This window comes from Schistocerca cancellata, chromosome 2, assembly GCF_023864275.1.
Source record: "Schistocerca cancellata isolate TAMUIC-IGC-003103 chromosome 2, iqSchCanc2.1, whole genome shotgun sequence".
In the NCBI taxonomy this organism is placed as follows: Eukaryota; Metazoa; Arthropoda; class Insecta; order Orthoptera; family Acrididae; genus Schistocerca; species Schistocerca cancellata.
In genome coordinates this window covers 424,318,034-424,342,946 of record NC_064627.1, presented here as the reverse complement: position 1 = coordinate 424,342,946, position 24,913 = coordinate 424,318,034, and the positions used below count along the sequence as shown (strand labels likewise).

Genomic DNA, 24,913 nt, shown 5'->3' with positions numbered 1-24,913 from the left:
ACCATCCGATCACTTGATTTCGTCATTGTACTGGTTTCGTTGAAGACTGCGTCGTCGTGTCTGACATGATATGAACTGCAGAAGGCAGAAAAGAAATCCAGAGACAGAAAGGTTGTGTTATTTCTGGTGTACTGATATTGTTCGTACCTTGAATCTTAATTTTCTTTTCCTTTGTGAAGTACAGGGTAGCTGTAGTTAAACTTCCGCTGCTTGAGCCAGAGTAGAAAAGGAACGATTTCTGTGTGAGCACCCAACTTCATAGGAATGATTTTCAGACCGTGCGCTGCAGGATTTGCGTTGTTAGTACTGTTAGTTTCATAAGTTGCCGTTAGGCGTCGGTACTGGCACGGCATCATAGGTATGAAACACAAGCATCTGTGTGCATTATAATTGCTGACAGTCAACATAGGTTTGCATAAGGGTTTACTCGTAAAGCTGTTTTATCAAAAGTTCAACAAGACTGTTGCTATTCTTAGACAATATCGACGCATTAAAGAAATACGGAGAGGTCCTCGCTCCACATCGGGATGAAGAACATGATTCGGAAGTTCGAATTAACTGACGATTTGAGAATTGCTCCTCGGAAAACCCGATGGACAATTGCGCCACAAATTGTTCAAGAAGTTACTGTTGCCATGGCTGAGAATGCTGAACGCAATGTGCGACCCTTCAAGCAGTGCACGAGCTGTGTCACGATGGCTGAACATTCCACGATTCACTGTTTGAAAAGTGCTCCGAACAATTGGTGTCCGTACAAAGTTCCATGCTGTCGTGGATGTAGATGGTCGGCACACTGAGCAACGTTTGTAACTTGTATACAAGGTACTAAGCACTCCGTCTTCAGGCCACGAGTGGCCTACCGGGACCATCCGACCGCCGTGTCCTCCTCAGCGGAGGATGCGGATAGGAGGGGCGTGGGGTCAGCACACCGCTCTCTCGGTCGTTATGATGGTATTCTTGACCAAAGCCGTGCTATTCGGTCGAGTAGCTCCTCAGTTGGTATCACGAGGCTGAGTGCACCCCGAAAAAATGGCAACAGCGCATGGCGGCCTGGATGGTCAGCCATCCAAGTGCCGACCACGCCCGACAGCGCCAGCGCCGATGATCTCACGGGAACAGGTGTATCCACTGCGGCAAGGCCGGTGCCTGTATACAAGGTACGCAATTAATAAATTTGACTCTTTCATACGGAAATTAAAATGTGTTTCCTTCAATGGTTTGTTCATTATTTCTCTTCCGCATGTCCTTACAAATGTTTCGACAAAGTTTCATTGTCTTACGATCACTCGTTTTCCGTGGGTGTCCTATCAAGTAGCGAAGGTTTAGTTGTAACCACCCCGTACTGGTTGTTCAAGGACATCAGTCGAATTGCGATACTGGCTATTTGAATCGTATCATTTCACGTGCAGTGCACTACCAGGGTCGTATGTAAGATTGTAGCTGGCTGTCATCTTGACTACCCGGGAAATGCAACGAGCACCGCTGAACATGCATGGAAATTGTCTAAATTGAAAGGAATCACTAGGTTGTTATTGCTAGTGGTTCTGCGGCTAGGGAATGCGAAGCGGTTAGGTGCGTGTTCACCAGGTGGCAGGTTTCCCCAACGCTGCTAGCTGATCGGGAAATTGAGACACGAGCGGAGAGTGAGCAGTGATCTGCTCCTTGGCTGACCGTTAGGCGGCGGTGCGCGGGTGGCCGCGGCGTGTGACGTCAGGGGGCGGGAGCGCACGCGCCGGCCTTGCTGTGTGGTAGGCAGCTGGAGCTTATGTACACAGTTCCGCCTTTCGCCTGGGCCGGCGCCAGCAGCCGTGGCGGGTACTGCACGAGCTGCGATGCCCACATGTGCATACCGAAGCCGGCGCCTCGCAGGAGAAATCACTCTCATGAAACCGCCAGGATCATTGAAGTTTTTGTATGTCCGTCCTTCTGACTGGAGATTTGCGGTACTTCGGCGCTTCACTTATGCAATAAGATGGAATACCTTCAGCCGCCCTCACGATGTTATTTGTTATATGGCTATTAGTTTCGGTGCTTAGTGCACCGTCTACTACATCAACTAATTGGTAGTTGATGATTGGAGGCGCAACATCGTTGTTACAGCTAGTCTTCGTAAACCAGTTCATACACTACTGGCCATTAAAATTGCTACACAAAGAAGAAATGCAGATGATAAACAGGTATTCATTGGACAAATATATTATACTAGAACTGAAATGTGATTACATTTTCACGCAATTTGGGTGCATAGATCCTCAGAAATCAGTACCTAGAACAACCGCCTCTGGCCGTAATAACAGCCTCGATACGCCTGGGCATTGAGTCAAACAGAGCTTGGATGGCCTGTACAGGTACAGCTGCGCATCCAGCTTCAACACGATACCACTGTTCATCAAGAGTAGTGACTGGCGTATTGTGAAGAGCCAGTTGCTCGGCCACCATTGACCAGACGTTTTCAATAGGTGAGAGATCTGGAGAATGTGCTGGCCTGGGCAGCAGACGAACATTTCCTCTATCCAGAAAGACCTGTACAGGACCTGCAACATGCGGTCGTGCATTATCCTGCTGAAATGTAGGGTTTCGCAGGGATCGAATGAAGGGTAGAGCCACGGGTCGTAACACATCTGAAATGTAACGTCCACTGTTCAAAGTGCCGTCAATGCCAACAAGAGGTGACCGAGACGTGCAGCCAGTGGCACCCCATACAATCACGCCGGGTGATAAGCCAGTGGCACCCCATACAATCACGCCGGGTGATACGCCAGTATGGCGATGACGAATACACGCTTCCAATGTGCGTTCACCGCGATGTCTCCAAACACTGATGCGACCATCATGATGCTGTAAACAGAACCTAGATTCATCCGAAAAAATCACGTTTTGCCATTCGTGCACCAGGTTCGTCGTTGAGTACACCATCGCAGGCGCTCCTGTCTGTGATTCAGCGTCAGGGGTAACCGCAGCCATGGTCGCCGAGCTGATAGTCTATACTGCTGCAAACGTCGTCGAACTGTTCGTGCAGATGGTTGTTGTCTTGCAAACGTCCCCATCTGTTGACTCAGGGATCGAGACGTGGCTGCACGATCCGTTACAGCCATGCCGATAAGATGCCTCTCATCTCGACTGCTAGTGATACGAGGCCGCTGGGATCCAGCACGGCGTTCCGTATTACCTTCCTGAACGCACCGATTCCATATTCTTCTAACAGTCATTGGATCTCGAGCAACGCGAGCAGCAATGTCGCTATACGATAAACCGCATTCGCGATAGGGTACCATCCAACCTTTCTCAAAGTCGGAAACGTGATGGTACGCATTTCTTCTCCTTACACGAGGCATCACAACAACGTTTCACCAGGCAACGCCGGTCAACTGCTGTTTGTGTATGAGAAATCGGTTGGAAACATTCCTCATGTCCTCATGTCAGCACGACCACCGGCGTCAACCTTGTGTGAATGCTCTGAAAAGCTAATCATTTGCTTATCACAGCATCTTCTTCCTGTCGGTTAAATTTCGCGTCTGTAGCACGTCATCTTCGTGGTGTAGCAATTTTGATGGCCAGTAGTGTAGATGTTGGCCACTGAAAAATCGTGTATACGATTGGGTTTAAACCCCTCAGCGTCAGTTAGGGCCTGAAGATGGTGCATATAATAAATAACATCGTAAGGACGGCTGTAGGTGTTTCATTGCAGAATCGTTGAAAGTTGATAATGGTGTGAAGATGCGCTGGATCAGTACTGTGTCTTCGTGAGTCCGTTGCCGTATCACAATCTGTGGAAAAAGAAAGAATCATATCGTCGACTGTTGCTCTAAGCAAGATACGAAGATATGGAGTATCTTCGCAAATGTCTGCATCTACATCAATTGTCCTCAAGCCAGCTGACGATGTGTGCCGAACGTACTTCTGGGAGATCTGCTTCATTCGCGAATGGCGCGTGGGAAGAATGATTGTCGCCAAACCTCCATGTTAGCTGCAATTTCTCGAACTTTCTCGTTGTGCTTATTTCGCGAGATGTATTTGGGAGGAGGTAATATGTTGGCAGGCACTTCCGGGAACGCACTCTCTCTGAATTTCATTAGTAAACGGTCACGTGATGCACAACACCTCTTTTGTTGCGTCTGCCACCGGAGTTTCTCGAGCATCTTTGTAACGGTCTCGAACCGACCAAACGACCCTGTGACGAAACACACCAATCTTCGTTGGATCTTCTCTATCTGCCCTATTAGTCTTATCTGGTATGGGTCCCACAGTAAGGAGCAATACTCATGAATCGGTCCAACAACTGTTTCGCAAGCCACGCCTTTAGTGGATTACTTAAGTTTCGTTAAATTTCTACCTATAAATGTCAGTCTCGCATCTGTTTTCAACTATTTGTTTTATGTAGTCATATAATTTAAGGTAGCTCTGGGTGATTACTCCTATACATTTTATAGTCGATATTGTTTCCAAAATTTGTCATCAAAGGTGTAGTTGTACAGTAGTGGATTTCTTATCGTATAAATCACTATGGTCTTCAGGCATTGATACCTTCTTATAGACAATCTCATCGTGTGCAAACAGTCTTCAAGAGCTGCCCACTTTTGTACTAGCTCATTTAGCCCATATATTCTGTAAACAGTAAATGTCATGTATCACTTCTATCGGTTACTTCTGAAATTACCTATAAATCGATTTTGTTCCGTTGAGAGCGACATGTCGAGTGCTCTCTTCATACGTAATGTACACGATGAATACTTGATCAATAGAACAAATACTTCACACTGCACGGCGGAAATGTTTCTACAGAAACAATAGTAACATCAAGTGTGCTCTAAGGAAACGTAATAATGACATCAGTAGCAACATGTGTTTTTTACTGACGATGCTACTGTCTATATCAAAAATATTGCCGTTGAATGAGCCTAAGTATGGCGGAAAAACTTGCAAAAATTTATCATTTGGTGGAATGAATGGCAGTTCTACGTATAAAATGTGGATAAATGTACGATAGTGCCTATAACAGGGACAAGGAACCCATTAGTATATTGTTACAAGATTAGTGGTGAAGATCTTGAGTACGTCATATCGTGTAAACTAAGAAGTGGTAGCAACTGGGACGATCACCTAAAGCTGGCATTAGGGTAAGCAGATGGAAGACTGAGATTTGTTGGAAGGGTTCTAGGATAGCGCAATGCATCTGTAAAGTAAATGGCGTACAAGACGCTAATCGGACCAATGCTAGTGTAATTTTCCGGTGTTTGGAGTCATTATGTAGATATGGCAATGAAAAACGAAGGAATTCAGATATATGTTGGTAGGCTCGTAACAATTAGGTACAGTATATACAAAAGCGGAAAAGAGACGTTCGGGCAACTTAATTGGGAACTCTTCGAAGAAAGATGATGTAGTTCTTGAGAAACTCTGTTGACTAAATTGGGAAAACCTGTATTCGAAGATGACCGTGCGACCATTACGCTGCCTTTGTCGTATGCCTCGCATAGGGATCAATGGAGGTAAGAGTGATTAGGACGCCTATAGAGGCATACAGTCAGTAATTTTTCTCTCGCTCGATACGCGAATTGGATATGACAAAATCGGTAGTACCGATGCGATCAACTCTCCGCCATGTACTGTGTAGGGTCTTCTGTAGTGTAGTAGTGTATGTGTAGGTTTTGAAAGTAGAGGATCAAGTCTCATCTTCCACGCAGTGTGAGAGGTGAGCGCTGATGATTGAACTGGTTTCGAGTCGTTGTAGACGTAGAGTTGTAATTTTTTTTTAAAAGTCTGCAGTTCTTTGCTTCTGCGCCAGGCTGTTCTGAAACTGGCGGAACTACCGATACTATATTGACTAGAGTCTTCTAATATCACGTCTTTCTCTGGTTTTGTGAAAATAAACTAGCTACGAGAGCCAGTCGTGTTGAGTTGCTTGTTAACGTGAGAACTGTTCTTTCTCGGAGCTAACCATTTCCTCGCGTATGTTGTTTATTTTTAATTCAGATCGAGTATCGTCGCTTCTAATTTTATCTCTGAGAAACGTTGGCATGGCCCGTTGGAAATTCGCATTTCAGATGTCTCAACTTCCGTGCCTCATTACCAAAGAAAAGGCCAGGAAACTAAATGATGATATACGTTCTAACTTAGGTCTGCCCTCAAACGATTTCAAGCGCGTCTGTTAATTCAGATCTTTCGTTGATTTGTAGACGTCATCTTCAACGTTTAAATATAATTTATATTTACATATGCAGTTAATCTACATATTTAAAATAATTTACTTATCTGTTACTTAACCTTTGATTGTTGTTTTAATCCTCTTTAACTTGTTTCATTGCATAGATACTGCACTACTCCTTTAAGCAGACTAATTTATTGAATGCGTCAACGGAATAACGTGCTAATCCTAAACCCTGATATGTTTCCGAATGCACCACGTGCAAGTAACAATTAGTTTATTATGTATCGCTCGAAAGAAAAAAAGGCACCGACCGGCCGCCATGTCATCCTGAGCCTTTAGGTGTCACTGGATGCAGATACTGAGGGGCATGTGGTCAGCACACCGTTCTCCCGGCCGTTGCCAGTTTTCGCGACCGGTGCCGCTACTTCTCAGCCAAGTAGCTCCTCAATTGCGACTTGAAAGTACTGTGTAGTATATAAATTCTTTCGTCCTTATGTTCTTGTGTTTGAATTTAAGCAAACATGTAGCATGCTATAACTTAAAATACGCTTTCATGGTTAACACTTTATTCCGCCAACCCTTTCAAATATTTCTGAATTTGAAGGTACTTCTGTGAATCACTATTTGTATAACGCTCTGTCATAATTTTCTAAGAAATGTCACCGGAAATGAAAAGTGTGTCTAGAAAGTTAGAGTTTGACAGTTTACGAATACACTGCCCAGAGCCAAAGATACTGACTGACGGTCACGCATGATTTGTATTACAAAATAATTTCCCGCTGCGTCAACAACATATGATAGCGAAGAGGGGAACCTACTTCGCGATTTTGGTAACTTGAAAAGAAAATTTGTCATCATTTGGGAATCTGAACTGAATATTAAAATTATTTTTAGATGTGATTCCGTAGTTTAACATGTAATTGTGATCTACGCTGCAGTTTGGCGTTTTTCACATTCATGTGCAAGTCTCGCAAAGTGTCAGAAGTAGTTAAGGCATGATCAGGACCCGAACTTTGAACATATGAAGTAGTAATATTCTCTCCAGCTTCGTGTTTCCAAGCTCTCTAGTGCTCGGAAACACTCCTAATGTAAGCTGTGTCACAAAAGAAAAGAAAAGAAACGAGACGCGACCGCCTGATCTCACAGTCTGCTTCGAGTAAGCTAAGTACTCGCGATAATCTATGTTAATGCTCTCTCTTTTGCATGCCTTAGTGATAAAACTTTAAAAAGATTCAGACTAAGACAATCTATGCATTATGAATCGTATGGTGAACAGCGTCGTACTTCGATATAAATCAGAGTAAGATATTAAGTGCTCCATTAGAGTGTTAATAACATGTTAAGAGATACTGTCACATGCTGAAGGTCGCAGCGAGGCACGAAGACAAGTGACACGAGAACATAAATGTAACTCCCAAGTGGCTGGCCAGTCAGCTTTCTAATCTCCGAAGAGCTGTGCGGAAAATGTACTTTTATTCTCCAGACAAACATCTTCCGGAACACATATGTTGATGTGCAGGATATTTTTATGGTTGGTCTAATGCAGAAAATGGAAAATTTAATTTCAGACATCTCAATTCCTGGATGTTTAGTTTAGTCAATCCGAATGTGAAACAAAGATTTTCAGTAACTGAGAGAAATGATCTATCCAAAACGACTTTTGTTTAAATGTGGACAACCGCTGTCATTTTGATGGCACCAAACTATGTAGCAGCTTGTGCAACAAAATAATCATTAGAAAAGACAACTGAGATCGTATGATAACAATGTATCATTTATATCCTCCTGTGATTATTTGTTCGGGCAACTCTGTGGCGGGGTGGACTGCATATCTAGCTCACACAGGCGACCTCGAGGAGATCTGCGATACAGGTAGGACGTTTCTTTCATGAAAGCTAAATCTCCCAAGGACAACTGATTTTGAAAGCTGAAATTAATGGCTGATAGAATGATTAGCGGACTACACGCCTTTGCAACACGCCTTTCAAGTGATGCGCACTCAGAGAAGGGATGTGACCCTCGAGGCATTGGTCTCGACTTTAGGAGGAACGGTGCTCTAATCTTCGTCGTATCAATCTGGTTTAGGTTCCTCGTCACTCCCCAGAGTCGTTTAGGGTGAGTGCTGGGATGGTTTCTTCGCAGAGGACAAGGCCGATTCCCTCCCCCCCCTCCCCGCTGCTGCGCGGGTTTAGCCGAGCGGTCTTGGGCGCTGCAGTCATGGACTGTGCGGCTGGTCCCGGCGGAGGTTCGAGTCCTCCCTCGGGCATGGGTGTGTGTTTTTGTCCTCAGGATAATTTAGGTTAAGTAGTGTGTAAGCTTTGAGACTGATGACCTTAGCAGTTAAGTCCCATAAGATTTCACACACATTTGAATTTTTTTGATTCCTCCCCCATTTTTGTCCAGTTCGATGTTGTGCTCTCTCACCAAGAACCTCATCGTTACAGGAAAATAAAATCCTAATCAAAGTTTTTTTCATTTCTTTCAGTGGTGCCTTACACAGAGGATAAAGAAATCATGGGTCGGCACACGAATGTTGACAGTGGTGTTGTCAGGGTTTTAGATTAACTTTACTCATTATTAAGAGAGGAAATGGGGAGAAAGTTGATATTTAGAGCTCTTCAGTATTTTCTGCTTGAGTGTCATATCTTTGAATATCCGAGAGGTATATGGTCAGGTCTAGAGAATACACCCGTAACAATTTTTTTCATTTCAGGCTGGTACAGGTTTCTTAAGATTGTATAGTGTTTCTCGGACACCATTATCAAATGAGTTACAAAATTCGCTAATTAGCGCAGTCGTTAGCTGGACGATGACGTTGCAGCACACAGATATTGTGTTAACGCACGAATCATCAGTGCTCGGTTCACGCATTGCGTGAAAGATGCAGCTTGCCACCAGAACCTCTCCTTTCACTCCATTTCTTAACCTTTTTGCTAAGCTTTACTTGTTTGTGGGTCGTTTACATCGAAAACTTTCATGACACAAAAATAACAAAACTGTCTATACACGCTAAAATATTTTGTACTTCTCTGGATTGTGTTTTGTGCTTCAGAATGAATGTGTTTCTAACCAAGCGAGATGACAGTGGCTAAGGCATCTAACTATTATTCAGGAATAGCGTTATTCAAATTCTCAGTCAATCATCATAACTCATATTTTCTGTTCTTTCCCTATACCGCTGTAGATGAATGTCTGTGTTGGTCGTTCTAAGATGCCACCATTACTTTCGTCTCATTCATGCTTGCCCAGTTAAGTTAGTGCTCTGTCTACACTGACTTAGACGTCGGATAGACGAGAACCCTCTATAACTTTTTTCTTCCGAGGAACAGAATAGAACATTAGACGGTATTTATAGTACACCTCATTCTGTCGTGGTCGGAGGTTGGTTAAGCTGTGATTATCTGATCGATTTGAATAACGCCGAAACTATAAATTTTGCTGTCGAATCGTTTATGCAGGAAGGATACAACGTCCGCCTATTATGTCAAACATTTTCTTTTTAACGGGACGCAAAACACGTTTCAGCACTACTGTGCCATCATCTGTATTTTTTCTTTATTCAAATCTTAACTTTACTGACCATCTCACAGAGGTGATGAAACAAGTTTGGTTCATAAGAGAAAACAGAGTTTCGCGTAACAGGCAGATCTTATATCCAATTATTTTGGTTCAAATGGCTCTGAGCACTATGGGACTTAACATCTATGGTCATCAGTCCCCTAGAACTTAGAACTACTTAAACCTAACTAACCTAAGGACAGCGCACAACACCCAGCCATCACGAGGCAGAGAAAATCCCTTACCCCGCCGGGAATCGAACCAGGGAACCCGGGCGTGGGAAGCGAGAACGCTACCGCACGACCACGAGATGCGGGCCCAATTATTTTATTTTACCTACAAACTCGGCAAATGGAAGAGCAGCAAATCAAAATAATGAATAAGGTTTTATATGTGAATGTAGACTTTCCTGGCGTATACAGTTGATGGAAAAACTCCAAAGTTTCTAGCCGGGAGGCAGTATTATAAAACCGCCCACCGGCTGGAAACCTGAGAGCTTTCCGTCAGATCAGTAAATTTGGAATTGTTTGTGTCTTGAACTCTGTAAAAAAGTAATCGTGTGGACAGCAGTTCATTCGAAGATTTGGAAAGCCGGGTTAATTTGATCGCCTACAGCGTGGTTGCTGAGTCAGGCGTTTCGGCGAGAAAGACGAGTTGGTCTTGGACGCTGTCGCCCTCTGCTCGTATATCAGGAGTCAACTCCTGAATACGGACGCGGACGCGTTAGTGTGGGTGCTGGTGACATCCGGGAGAAGGACGGCGGGCCACTTGTGCAGAAACCGGTCTTATCGAGGCGAGCCGACCACCCAGCCCCCAGACCCTGCGTCGTCGCGGCCGGGATGCGTGGGTCTCAGATGGGGGCGCACCAATCACTGCTCCAGCGGTACCTCAGGGCAAGTAACGAGGGCGCGACGGGAGGTCACGGAAAGCGAATTGTAGTCCGCTGTTCTGTACACTGTTGGTAGACTTCACGCACAGGACCGGATGATGATGATGATGATGATGATGACTACTCTTGCAGTTCACTGTTGGCTGAGGATTCGTAGAACCACTTTCACACTATTTCCAGACCGTTCCACTGTCAAAGAGCACTTGGCAAAAATAGAGGCTTGAATCTTTCCGAGCGATCTCTTATTTTATCACGATCATCATTTCTCCCTACGTAGGTGGAACTCAAGAAAATATTTGCGCGTTCGGAGGAGGAAGTTAATGTTTGAAATGTGAAAAAAGCTCGTCGTAACGATACCGTCTTTCTCTTAAAGCACTTTGCTCTGTGACACACACTCCCCAATCTCACTTTAATACACAAACTCTCCCCTATTTCGCGGTAATACAAAACGAGCTGCTCTTTTTTGATCTTTTGTTTACGTACTCCGTCAATACAGTCTGGGAAGGATCCCATACCGCACAGCAGGACTCTACGAGAGGACGGACAAGCATAGTATAGGCAATCATTTCAGTAGATTTGCTGCATTTTTCGCAAATAAAACGCAAGCTTTTGTCGCCTTTCCAACATTTTCTGTGTGATGGTTCCGCTTTAAGTTTTTGTAACCGTAATCCCTAGGTATTTAGTTGAATCGACAACTTTCAAATTTGTGTAGTTTATTGTGTATTCGACAAGTAACGGAATTTTTGTTGTACTCACGTGGAAAATATTACACTTTCCATTGGTCAGGTACGATTGTGTGAATCATTTTTTGTGATCCTCTTATGAATTTACTAGACGGTAAAGGACAGCATCATCTGCAAGCAATCTAAGACCGCTGCTCAGATCTTCTCGTAAATCGTTTATATAGATTAAAGGGAACCACAGATATCACTTCTGTTTCACTCAGGGACTTCCCCTCAATTGCTAAGAAATCACAAACTCAGTCACACAACTGAGATGATTCTCCTTAGACACGCAATTTGATTTCAAGACCAAACTTTTTTGCAGATTAAAACTGTGTGCTGAAGCGAGACCCGAAGTCGGGAGCTTTGCCTTTTGCGTGCAAGCGTACTACCGACTGAGCTACCCAAGCACGACTCATGACCCGTCCTCACAGCTTTAATTCCGCCAGTACCTCGTCTCCTACCTTCCATACTTTGTAGAAGCTCTCCTGCGAAACTTTTAAGACTAGCATTCCTGGAAGAAACGATGACACAGAGACATGGCTTAACCACAGCTTGTGGGATGTTTCCAGAATGAAACTTTCACACTGCAGCGCACACTCCGCAGAAGAGTGAAAACTTCCTTCAGGGACGGTAGGAGCTACTGGCGGAAGTAAAGCTTTGAGGACGGATCATGAGTCGTGCTTGCGTAGCTCATCCTGTGGAGCACTTGCCCGGGAAAGACAAAGGTCCCGAGTTCAAGTCTCGGTCCGGCACACGGTTTTAATCTGCTAGGAAGTTTCATATTAGCGCGCACTCCGCTGCAGAGTGAAAATTTCAGTCTCATTTCAAGACCGTTACGAGGAGCGGTGTCAAAAGCCTCCTAAAAATCTAGAATTATGGACTCAACTTTGGATGAACCGTCGATAGCATTCCTTACTTTGTGTGAATAAAGATCAATTGTGTTTCACAAGAAGTATTTTCTGAATCCGTTTTTGCTGTGTTTCAACAAATGATTATATTGTTACTGAGTTTCCATGCAGTTCTCATTTTTTTCCTCCATGAATTTTGTTTCTTTTTTGTGTCTATTCTGTTCCTGTTGTCTTCACAGTTTCGTTCTCCGCTTGAACTTTCTGTCGGTCAGATATTTGTATGTAACACTTCTGTCTAACAGTAAGACTTTGACTAATTTATCTGGGCTCTTTTGTGATCTATTTTGGCTTGTTGAAGCCAACGTATAATTTTCAGTTGTTCCGTCTATATTTACATTTCATGGGTAAGCCTTGTTGCTGGGAATCTGGGAATGTGTCCTTGAAATTTATATCTTCCGTTTCGGATACCTGACGCGACGTTGAATAATTTTCTGTTGTTTTCCGGAGTTTTAGTCTGCACCCATCTCTTGTTCTGTTTGGGACGAGAATCTTTCTCATAATTTTGCGTGTCCCTTACAGGTTGTTTTCCATGTGAGAGTTTAGCTGGCGTACAGTGTTCCTGGTTAGATAGATGGGTTTCAGTGCCTGCTTTTTATATGTGTGGACAGACATTGTCAACGCCGTGAGTTTTCCCGTAGCTTCTCTTGAGTATACCTACTCTAATTCTTTGTGCTATGTTTTCTCCCCAGAGGGTTCAGTGATCTCGCATACGTACTTGAAGACGGGACTCACTCAGTTTGACCATACTTCGTGGAGAGTATTTTGATGTCGAGTTTTGAGCACTTGAAGTGAGTTTTTTGGAATGAAATTTACAAGTGAAAATTCTTAGCGCATTCCTTGAGGATTTCTCTCCGACTGATTGCTATTTTCTCGTCTGCAAAACCAAATCATAAAATATTTTTCGTCTGAAATGGGTAAGAGTAAAATATTGTCACCTTTCTGTCGTCATAACTACGAGGGTTGGAACTTTAATAGTGGTAACTATTTATTTTCAGCTCGTACGAAATAGATACGTGTTTCAATGTTTTACTGACCTTCAAGGTAGTCACCAGTATTGTGTATAGCCCGTTGCCAGCGATGTGGAAGTCGTAGGATACTCTTAGCAGTGCCAGTTGTGTTGACAGTTCGAGCGGCGCAGTCTATTGTCCGACGAATTTGTAGCAGTTTTGAAGCGAATGCCGTGAACTGTTTTCTTCATTTTAGAAATCGAGTCGAAGCTACGAGGGCTTAAGTCAGGGGAGTGTAGTAGGTGGTAAAACACTTAACAGCCCCGTCAGTCAAACAAATCAGTAACAGCTTGCACTGTACGTGCTTGAGCACTGTCCTGCAAAATGAGGGTCAAGTCCTGCAGAAAGTGTCATCATTTCTGTCTCTATGCTGTTCATTTTTGGAACAGAACCTTCGACCAGCTTAGAGACAGAAGTGATGACACTTTCTCTAGGACACTGAAACACACATCTATTTTGTACGAGCTGTAAATAAATAGTTGCCACTATTACAGTTCAAACCCGCGTATATGAGTTCTCAGTAGTTCTGAACTTCCGGTTCTTTCTCCCGCTCTAGTCAGATTTGTCCAGAACGTTGTTAAAGAGGTGTGGAGATATATCGTCGCCCTAGAATACAGAAAGTACACGAAGTCCTTAAACACTGACAAACTCGTCTCATTGCCACGTAAGATAGTAGAAGACAAAGGGGACCTCAACTGTGAAATTAAAAACACTCTCAGTTAAAGTATGGCGTATCGGCATCCATGTTCTGTAAGTTTGGCACATTTGTGGCTCCTCCCACGGTGGGAGAAAGCTATGTGCCAGAGGACGGTCCCACTCTTAACTGTACGAAAGCAGTTTCTTCTCATCGCTGTGGCCGGAAGGAGGTAAGCCACGGTCGCACTGTAGGTTTCACTGACCGCAACTTATGGCCACTTACTTCCTGCCACTAAACCTCCTACCAGTGGAGATGGTGTAAAGATGAAGACACTCTGCACTTTCATTCGTGAGGAGTGTGATTCAAATATCTGTACAACAGACACTTTTTTATTTCTATTAAATCCGTATAGGTGGGCGACAGGCTGGTGTCTTACAAGATCTCTTATTAATCTCGTCCTCCTAAAGCTTTCCTCAAACCGTCACTCGGGTATTTAATCTTTCTAGGAATTCGGTTAATGACTACGATAAAACAACCAGTAGAATTTGAATCTTGGCTACACTGTCAGTAGAGATATGATCGTTGCCCAATGATTATTCATAATTGAGTCGAGATTTTACTTACCCATTCTCTCCGAGGACGTTGGAAGGTAAATTGAAGTCTGAATTGTTATTATGTTCACTTGCAGTACCCATGTTTTAATGACTGGATAGTTATTCTTTACTGTTATTTCTCTTAGAGAGTTACTTCCTCCTTTTGCTGTGAGCCTACCAGCGTCTCTAGTCCTGTGCAGATAGAGCTTTCAGTTATGGAATATGGCATAAAACCAAATTAGCCTCCAAGCACAAGTGGAAGCATGATCGAATGAATAGAGTAACAGCTAAAGCTTATTACCTTTTAAATCGTTTGTCCTCTGTGGTATTACGTGTATGACGTCCGACTGGGGTTCATAGCACAATTAGCCAAGCATTTAAATAGTGGGAGCGAACTGCTTTTATCGTTAGTAGAAAGAGAATCGTAAAATATGGTTGTGTATGACAGTCAAGGTAAAAGGTTACAAAATCTTACATTTATCGAGTACTTCCTGTACGCCTACGATATGGCCTTCATAGCACAGGAAAAGAGTTTTGGGGAGGTAGAACAAAACCTACAACGCGCTCTAAGAAGACAGAATATTTCCAGAAAAAAATCCCTTAAACCAAAGCTGTCGGAGACACAAGACAGGTCTTCTCTCTTCGCCCAAAACAAGCAAAGCGAAAACTGAATGCAACCTGTAATGGCGCCGCCCTGGAAAACACAGATGAAATGACATACCTGGGTGTCGCACTAGACCTTTCATAGACGTGTAAATACCACTGCAATGAGACCCGTCATAAAGTTGCAGCAAGAAATGACGTGCTCAGAAAACTTGCTAACAGCAAATGGGGAGCAGGCCAAAGGAGGCACTGTGCTTCTCTACGGCAGAATATGGTTGCACGGTGTAGTCCAGGCCCGTAAATTCTAGAAGGTCAACTTGAGCTTCAATAAAACATGCCGACTAATAACCGGTTGCGTGAAACCCAAGCCACTCGATGTACCATGCAAAGCGGCCGGATTTACGGACCACAACTCCCTAAGAACCGGTCACCAGCATACCGAGAAGCTTAAAACATACATTCGGCGAACGCCTCTCCTTATTTAGAGCTTCCCGTAAACCTGGAAGACTTAAATCTTGTAAGAGATTCTCGAACGAGGATCTTTCCGAGCATCGAACGACTGCGCTTCAGTGCGTGAGATACCTAGCAGCGAAGAACTTGAGATGGAAGATTTGGAGGAGACTGAACTGCATCAGAAAGGGAATAGCACCAGTGAAGGCAAACCAGATCAAGCTGGGGCGGTAAAGATAAATGTGGCGTAGATCAGGGTATAGAACTTCTCCTGACTTGGCTCAACTGTCCCTGTAAGTGTACCCTCGATGAGTTATGACAAGGAGAAACATGGATCTCCCTGCTCCAAAAAGCTAAAGGGAGAGACCGAGTGACACAAAGGTTACAAGTTAGTTATATATCTTCCAGTATACTGACCTACACTATGTGATCAAGAGCAGCCGGACATCTGTCTGAAAATGACTTAAAAGTTCGTGGAGCCCTCCATCGGTAATGATGGTGTTGGCCCACCCTTAGCCTTGATGACAGCTTCCACTCTGGTAGGCATACGTTCAATCTGGTGCTGGAAAGTTTCTTGGGGAATGGCAGCCCATTCTTCACGGAGTGCTGCACTGAGGAGAGGTATCGATGTCGGTCAGTGAGGCCTGGCAAAAAGTCGGCATTCCGAAACTTCCCAAAGGTGTTCTGTAGGATTCAGATCAGGTCTCTGTGCAGGTCAGTCCATTACAGGGATGTTATTGTCGTGTAACCACTCCGCCACAGACAGGTGCTCGATCGTGTTGAAAGATGCAATCGCCATCCCCGAATTGCTCTTCAACACTGGGAAGCAAGAAGGTGCTTAAAACATCAATGTAGGCCTGTGCTGAGATAGTGACAGCAAAACAACAAGGCGTGCATGCCCCCTCGGTGAAAAACACGACCACACTACAACATCACCGCCTCCGAATTTTACTACACACGCTGGCAGATGACGTTCACCGGGAATTCGCCATACCCACATCCTGCCATCGGATCGCCACATTGCGTACAATATTCGTATGTTATTGTCGTTTTTCCACAGTTCAATCGTCCGATGGTTAAGCTTCTTACATCAAGCGAGACGTCGTTTAGCATTTACCGGCGTGATGTGTGGCTTATGAGCAGCCGCTCGACAATGAAATCCAAGTTTTCTCATCTCACGCCTAACTGTCATAGTACTTGCAGTTGATCCTGATGCATTTTGGAAGCCCGCAGCTCGTGGTCGTGCGGTAGCGTTCTCGCTTCCCACGCCCGGGTTCCTGGGTTCGATTTCCGGCGGGGTCAGGGATTTTCTCTGCCTCGTGATGACTGGGTGTTGTGTGCTGTCCTTAGGTTAGTTAGGTTTAAGTAGTTCTAAGTTCTAGGGGACTGATGACCACAGATCTTAAGTCCCATAGTGCTCAGAGCCATTTGAACTTTTTTTTTTTTTTTTTTTTTTTTTTTTTTTTTTTTTTTTTTTTTTTAATTCCTCTGTGATGGTCTGGATAGATGTCTGCCTATTACACATTACGACCTTCTTCAACTGTCGGCAGTCTCCTACAGTCAACAGACGAGGTCGGCCTGTACGCTTTTGTGTTGTACGTGTCCCTTCACGTTTCCACTCCACTATCACATCGGAAACAGTGGACCTAGGGATGTTCAGGTGCGTGGAAATCTCGCGTACAGACGTATGACACAAGTGTCATCCAATCACCTGACCACGTTCGAAGTTCCGTTGATCGCCCCATTCTGCTATCTCAAGATGTCTAATGACAACTGAGGTCGCTGATACGGCGTACCTGGCAGTAGGTAGCAGCACAATGCCCCTAATATGAAAAACATGTTATTGGGCGTCTCCGGATACTTTTGATCACATAGTGTATGTTATCAGTTTTCTGAAGTTATAAGTCCGCATTATAGCAACAACGATGTGGTGAGCTAGAGATAATACCTAATTATTGCTTAGTGTATCTGTTGAATAGACTTACCAGTAATCACGCCGAACCTCGTACAAGATCGTTCGCCCTATAAAGCTGTATAGGACGGTGTCATACCGAATGCTGATGCAGGAAGCTGAGTAGAAATAAGTAGTCGATTTCGAACTTGTGACGTCTAGAATGGAGGCATGTAAATTCATATCTTTGTAACTGTCACCGCGCCTAACTGAGCCGGTTTACAGGACTACTGGTAGGGTCCCCCAGTCAGCAGTGGCAATGCGCCAAGGCCTCCCCCACGGCCGCCTGTGTCACACGGCCGAGGTCGCCCAAAGATCACTTGCTGCTAAACCACTCACCCGCCAGCACGACGCTACTGGCGTAACCATTGTGACATAGCTTGTCAACGTCATGATTATTCAGGTGCTGTTTAATTACTTTTACTATGTAGGTTGTGTGTTTCACCAGATCATTCATTTGGCACTCTTATTTACCCAATTAAGAAATTATGGCTCTGAGCACTATGGGACTTAACTGCCGAGGTCATCAGTCCCCTAGAACTTAGAACTACTTAAACCTAACTAACCTAAGGACATCACACACATCCATGCCCGAGGCAGGATTCGAACCTGCGACCGTAGCGGTCGCACGGTTCCAGACTGAAGCGCCTAGAACCGCTCGGCCACTTCGGCCGGCTAACAGCTGTATATGGGTGAGCGTTATCCTGTTGGAAAACACGCCCTGGAATGTATTCATGAAGCACAACATGTCGAATCACTGAGTGCAAATTTGCGGTCAGAGTTTGTGGTATAACTACGAGAGTGCCCCTGCTGTCATGCCACATCGCTCGCCGGACCATACCTCCAAGTGTAGGTCTAGCGTGTCTAGCACGCACATAGATTGCGTGCAGGCCTTCAAGTGGTCGCCTGCTGATCAACACACGGTCATCACTGGCGCCGAGGCAGACTCAGCTTTCATCAGAAAACACAATAGACATGCAAGCCGCCCTCCAGTGAGATCTCGTTTGACACCACTCAGGTCACCAATGGCGGTGGTATGAGGTCAGTGGAATGCACATTAAAGGGCTTGTGGCTCGGAGCTGTTCTGAAGTAACCGATTTGTAACAGTTCATTGTCTCACAGTGGTGCCAACTGCTGCAGGCGCAGTGCGGTGGACAGAACCCCATACGCTGAGCACGACCTGGTCTGAAACAAATACTGGTACTGCTGTAATTAGCTGTGGGCGTGTGCCGAACCGGGACCGGTTCGTACGTGACCACGTACAAGGCGTTTAACAATTCCTATTAGGAGCATGTAGGGGCTTTAAAATGGAGGTGCTGATGAAGTTTGGTTTAAGGAGGCCATGTCCAGAAATGTGCTGTCTGGATATAAAATAAGTCTACCTTAAAATCTTCTTCGCCACAGTTCGGTTCGTAACGGTAGAGCTGCACAACACATGGATCGAGATGTTATCCTAATCACTTCAGCCCGTTTCCGTCCGATTAACAACAGCAGCAGCTGAGAGAAACTGGAGCTCCGCAACTAAGAAAAGGAAGATGGGGTTAAACGTCTCGTCGACAGGGGTCATTCGAAACGGAGCACAAGCTCGGATTGTTTCAAGAATGGGGAAGCAGAGTGGCCACGCTGTTTGGAAGGAACCATTCCGGCATTTCCCTGGAGCGATTTAGAGAATTGAGGGATGACCTAAGTAGTGTTAGTCGGACGCGGATTTGAACCGTCGGCCTCTCGACTGCGAGTCTAGTGTGCTAACCACTGCGCTAAATAGCTAGGTCGCACCTCGTAGGGTTGACTGTGGCGCTCCCCAGACGCGCACCACGGCTTGTGGGTCGTGCTTATGAAAGCGGGCGCCGCAGATACACCTCGTGCAACGAACAGCAGGATCGTTGGCAGTGGAAGCAGCTCGTGTAGAATACATGTGTGAGGACTCTTTGTCTCCGCATTGTGTATACAGTGATGCGGGAGATTTGAAAGTTATCCGATCTTCCAACGTGTTTTACTTCTAAACGGCAGATTTCCGGAAATGGGTTCCTCATCGGAATTTTATCTACTAAGTCCCACCCACAGCCACTATATGTCTGCAATAGGAATTATGAAACGCGCCATATAATCAAAATAACGTACACTTGTCACTGGCTAAAGGAATTCAGTTTTAGTCACTGTCTGGGTATGTGTGTAAACGTAATAAGAATACGAAAGGCATCAAAATTATGTAAAAAAAAATTAACTGTGCGTAGGTATTGAACTTACCGCAGAAACTGCTTGCCCTTCTCTTAAAACCTTAGCCAGGGGCAAGTAGGGCTCACGCACTGAAGCCTGCGTGCAAATTTAGTGATGTATATACAGATTATTGTCGACCCTGGTATTCGAAAGCTCGCCGATCTTAAAAGTACTCCAATAAACATAATTTTGAATTGAATTTTTAATCCTGCATTGTTTATAGTTAAACCTGAAAATTATGCTGTTATCGACATTGATACTGGTAAGATATGAGTAGCGGGAATTGCAAGAGTTCCGAGAATGTTTTAAGTTTGAAGCCTTAGTAAATAACAAAAGATATTTCTTACGTTTTATGTAATTACAAATTAACACTTTCCGGAAGAGTGAAGTCTTGCTTCTTGCCACATTTCGTTACTGTAGTCCAACGGTGAGTACCCAATAGATTTTGTTGAGTAAGTTTTCGAATATCAAAGTTTGTGACACAAATGGTAGTCTCTTATGATTGCACTGACTTACATGCTTACATTTATTGCACTGCCAAGGAACTGTAGACCTTACTGTGTGACATAAATTCCAACTTGATATGTCTACCCGTTCTTAAGAAGAAGGGGTCTCAACGAACAGAGAGGGAGACAGACAGTCGGATTGCAAATGGTAAAATTTTTTCGTGTGATCCAAGTGTAAATCAACACTTTTCGGATTTTTGTTTTTTACATGTACCGTGAAACCTTATTGGCTGCCAAATCTCATGATTCTAGGCTAACGATAAGTACCCGGTAGGTTTTGATGAGTGAGTTTTCGAGTATCAAAATACACCACATAAACGACCTATGTTTTCATGGCTTTGACGTAGAAGCTTTAAATATGTACACCGCCAAGGAACTGTAACCTTAGTATGTGACTAATTTCAGCTTGATACGTCTACCAGTTCCTGAGGAATAGGGGTTTTAACAGTCGGACAGGTAGACAAACAGACAGACTGGCAGACAGACAGACAGACGGACAACAAAGTGATTCGATAGGGGTTCCTTTTCTACCGACTAAGGTATGGAATCCTTAAAACAGAAAATGTTCTGGGCTTAAAGTGGTGTAGGATCAAAAATAAAAATTCTTAGGAAGGAAAAAACTAAGTTTTATGTCGTTGTGGCGGGAAATGGCCACTGCAAGGATCGTATTAGCACGGCCTTGTCTGCTAGAGCACACCTCGTCGTGCGGTGTCCTCCACATGCCAGCGGAAGAACAGCTGATACCGACCGCTGTGACCTCTGCCTGCTTGCACGGCCGCATTCCCTCTTAGCTGCCACGTGCGTGAGTCAGGCGGTTCTGCAATGGCAGCCGAGCGAGCTGTGAATACGAGCGATCATCATTATCCGTTTCCTGGGCATGCCGACACCGGAGCGGTATCAACCTGCACTCACACTAATGGCCCACTCGCCAAACTGCTCGTGACTTCAAGAACGGTTCACACGACGATCCTGTACATCAGGCCAGATGGCCAGCTATATAGCTTTGCTGTCGTTAGAACATAGTTGTATTACGTATGTTCCGCTCCACGGCCGTTGCTGTGTTCACGACATTCCGCACTTGTTCAATAGATGTCACAGGCAGTCAGATCTTGGTCGACACGATGGTATACAGGGTGTTGGAATACTGTGTGGACAACAAGTACTGAGCCCATCCTCTGTTGATGTTTTTGATCACCTTGATTCTACCCTAAGTCACATACAGATACTCGAAATGCGTTATTTAATGAGAGATTTATTATTCCGCGGTTTCGGGATTTCAGCCAGATGCCGCACGGGGTAGCCACGGGGTCTCGAAGGCTGACTAAGACTGAGGACTGTCGAAAACTGCGACTGGGACTGGCCGTGTAGGTGCTGCCAACTATGCTATATCGCATTAACGGAGGCCATTCGTAGTCGGAGCCACAAAACGCGTGACGCAGCGGGTGCGCATCATTGGATCCGCTGGGTCCCTGCACTGATCACTATCGAGATAGTCGATGCGAAAGTGTAGCAGAAATGCTGGGAGAACATGACTGGAAAGCCTTACATGAAAGAAGGTGTAGTTTTCACGAAAGGCTGTTGGATGAATACAGAGAACCTGTATTCGAAGAAGAGTGAGTTGCTGTTACTCTGCGCGCTTCCGTTGCCAAGTGTGAGATGGCAGTAAGTGTTTTACAGTGTAAACACTCTCCTGAAGATGGCTGAGTGGTTGTCAGCCGAAATATCGTGGTGAGATGAAGTCATTCGGCTGTAATCCCGAAATTTCATGCAGTACTTTTTACCCTGGGAAAACTTTCAAGGGATCAATTTATGATCCCACACCTAGAGCTTGTGCTCTGTCTTCATTGACCTCATTATCCATGGGATAATAAACACTGATTTTCCTTCCTTTTTTAAAAACTTCAAGGATCACATCAGATAATTATTAATTTCCGTTGGTTGTTATGAGATATATCTGGATGGATAACAAAATACGTTGGTACTGTGGTGTAAGCCTTCTCTTCTTATGTGGTGAAGGACCATCTTATACATATCAAAAAATGGTTCAAAGGGCTCTGAGCACTATGCGACTTAACTTCTGAGGTCATCAGCCCCCTACAACTTAGAACTACTTAAACCTAACTAACCTAAGGACATCACACACATCCATGCCCGAGGCAGGATTCGAACCTGCGACCGCAGTGGTCGCACGGTTCCAGACTGTAGCGCCTAGATCCGCTCGGCCACCCCGGCCGGGTAACACATCTCACAAAAACTGTTTCACTATTACCTACCTGATCAAGTGCAGGATATCCGTGAAAGTGTGTAGTCAGTTCCGCGCCGACAAGACTTTCTTTTCGTCTTTTGGAGATCTCTAACGCCCCCAGACCACGTGAGCCTCGAAGTGGATTCCAGAGGCACTGCGGGTCGTAGATTCGTTGGAAGCTTTCTCGGTAAATTCAAGGTATCTGTAAGGAAAGTCATACACATCACGTGAATGCGATCAGTTCTTCCGGTGTTTGGAGTACTCATTAAATATGTTTGACAACGTTTTCACAGGCACGCTGCTAGGATCGTTAACAGATCGAGATAGTCGATACGAGAGTGTAAAAGAAATGTTCGGAGAACTTGTATGGGAATCGTTACATGAAAAAAGATGTAGCCTGTTGGATGACTACTGAGAACCTGTATTCGAATAAGACTGGGTTACTGTTATTCTGCCACCTCGCTTGCGCACGACGAGAATAAGGTAAGTGGGGTTATGGCGCGCGCACACAGGTGCACTGGCATGTGGGCGGTCGTTTTCCCCTCGCTCAATACACGAATTGAGATGGAAAGAAAATTGGTAATATTTTTACCTGCGCCATGGAATGGCTTGTGAAGTATATGTTGGGTTGGTGTATAAGTTCTTAGCGTCTTTCCATAAATTCAACAAACACAACAGATACGCATAACAGCGACTTCAGTTCAAGTGGTTCAAATGGCTCTGAGCACTATGCGACTTAACTTCTGAGGTCATCAGTCGCCTAGAACTTAAAACTAATTAAACCTAACTAACCTAAGGACATCACACACATTCATGCCCGAGGCAGGGTTCGAACCTGCGACCGTAGCGGTCGCTCGGTTCCAGACTGCAGCGCCTAGAACCGCACGGCCACTCCGGCCGGCTGCGACTTTAGTCACCAATAAAATATTATCCTTCGCTATTTACAACAGTCTGCTAACGCTGATGTAACTTTCCGATGCCACGACCGTAGAAATCACGTGGTTTCGAGGCGAAGAACTGGTCGTGAATCTCATCGACCATTCATGGGACGTAATTAATAATAATAATCCTGCACCGGCAACTCTTTCGCTGTTATGGGCGACTGTTAGGCAACGTGAACAGTATTTCTGCAGGGGAGTTCCAACGACTTGAGTCAATGCCACGTCCAGTTGCGGCACTACACCGGGCATAAAGAGGTCCGACATGATGTTTAGAGGTATCCCATGACTCTTGTCACCTCACTGTACAATATAAATATTCATATCGTGCTTCGGTCACAACTCAAAAATCACAGCCAAGAAATACACGACGCAGGAAGGAGTGAACGATCTACGAGACTTCTCTCCTGCGTTCTGTACGTGACGTGTAAAGAGGCCAACGTGAGAGCAGACGGAGAGGAGTACGCATGCAGATTTTCCAGTTTTTGCCGCCAGCACTTGTAGATCTGGTCGGTCTTTTACTCTTCGCGAGTTTCAGGTTAATGCTGACGGCTGAACGTGGAGGATGACCCATAAGGTACAGGTATAACGGGACGGAAATCGTCGTCCCCGAAACGCTTGGCGGAGAGAGAAGAGAAGGAGGCCGCCACTGGCGGGGGTGTAATCGCGGGGGAGAGGGCCGGTTAGGGCCGGGTATGAGTACAGTAATACGTGCGAGCGCCGCTGTCTGCCACGGGCGCTCCGGCTATTAGAAGCGCCAGCACTCGGCGCTTCGGCGGAAGTCGCCTTCATGGACGGCGGCTACCGACACACACGGGCCGTGACGGTCGCGCGCGCTCCGCTTGTAAGCTGCGTGTAGCTCGCTGATGCGCCGCTCCAGCGTTTCCGTTTGTTTCTGTGTCGTACAAGCTGGAGTGGCACCCATGAAGTGGCTTTTGAAAATTCAGGGGAATCGTATTCAAATTTAATACTCTGAGAATAAGAAGAAGAAGAAAACATTGTGGCGATGTGCAGGATGGGCGAGAAGTCCCCGTACCCCTGAAACACCTGTTTACTATCAAATGTTGTTATGCAGTTTGGTAGCTGAGACAAAGAACAAGGATCGGGATTAATTTAAGGAAAACACGTGGAAGGGGGAGGGGGGAGACCATTTATCATTCCCAAACAAAAATTTTTATTTAATAACTGCCCAAAGTCTACCCACATGTAAGACCGAAGCAAAAGTAGTACTTCACTGTTTAACCGCAAGCCTGTTTTTTTATAAATCACGTTAAGTACTTGAACTACCGGCGCCCTAAAACACAATTAAAATAATGGCAATTAAGCCCTTAATTTTTTAAAGAAATCAAGAAAATCAGTGCTCAGTTTGCCCAAAGACTTTCACACACCCCACAAAGGCCTAACAGTAACAGAAATACTGAGTCAAATACATCCCAATCCGGTGACAACCCCGTCGTGGCACGATACCAAAAGAACAACAACAAACTACTCAGCTTTAGGTTGGAACGGGAGATCCGCAGAATCGCGTGCGACCTGCC

The 24,913-nt window shown here is 44.9% G+C and overlaps 1 protein-coding gene across 1 annotated transcript in view; it reads left to right on the top strand.

Annotated features, from left to right (window-relative positions):
• The window catches only part of LOC126161886 (uncharacterized), a 223,872-nt gene that overhangs the window by 124,200 nt on the left and 74,759 nt on the right, over positions 1–24,913 (top strand). The gene's annotated exons all lie outside the window — the stretch shown is intronic.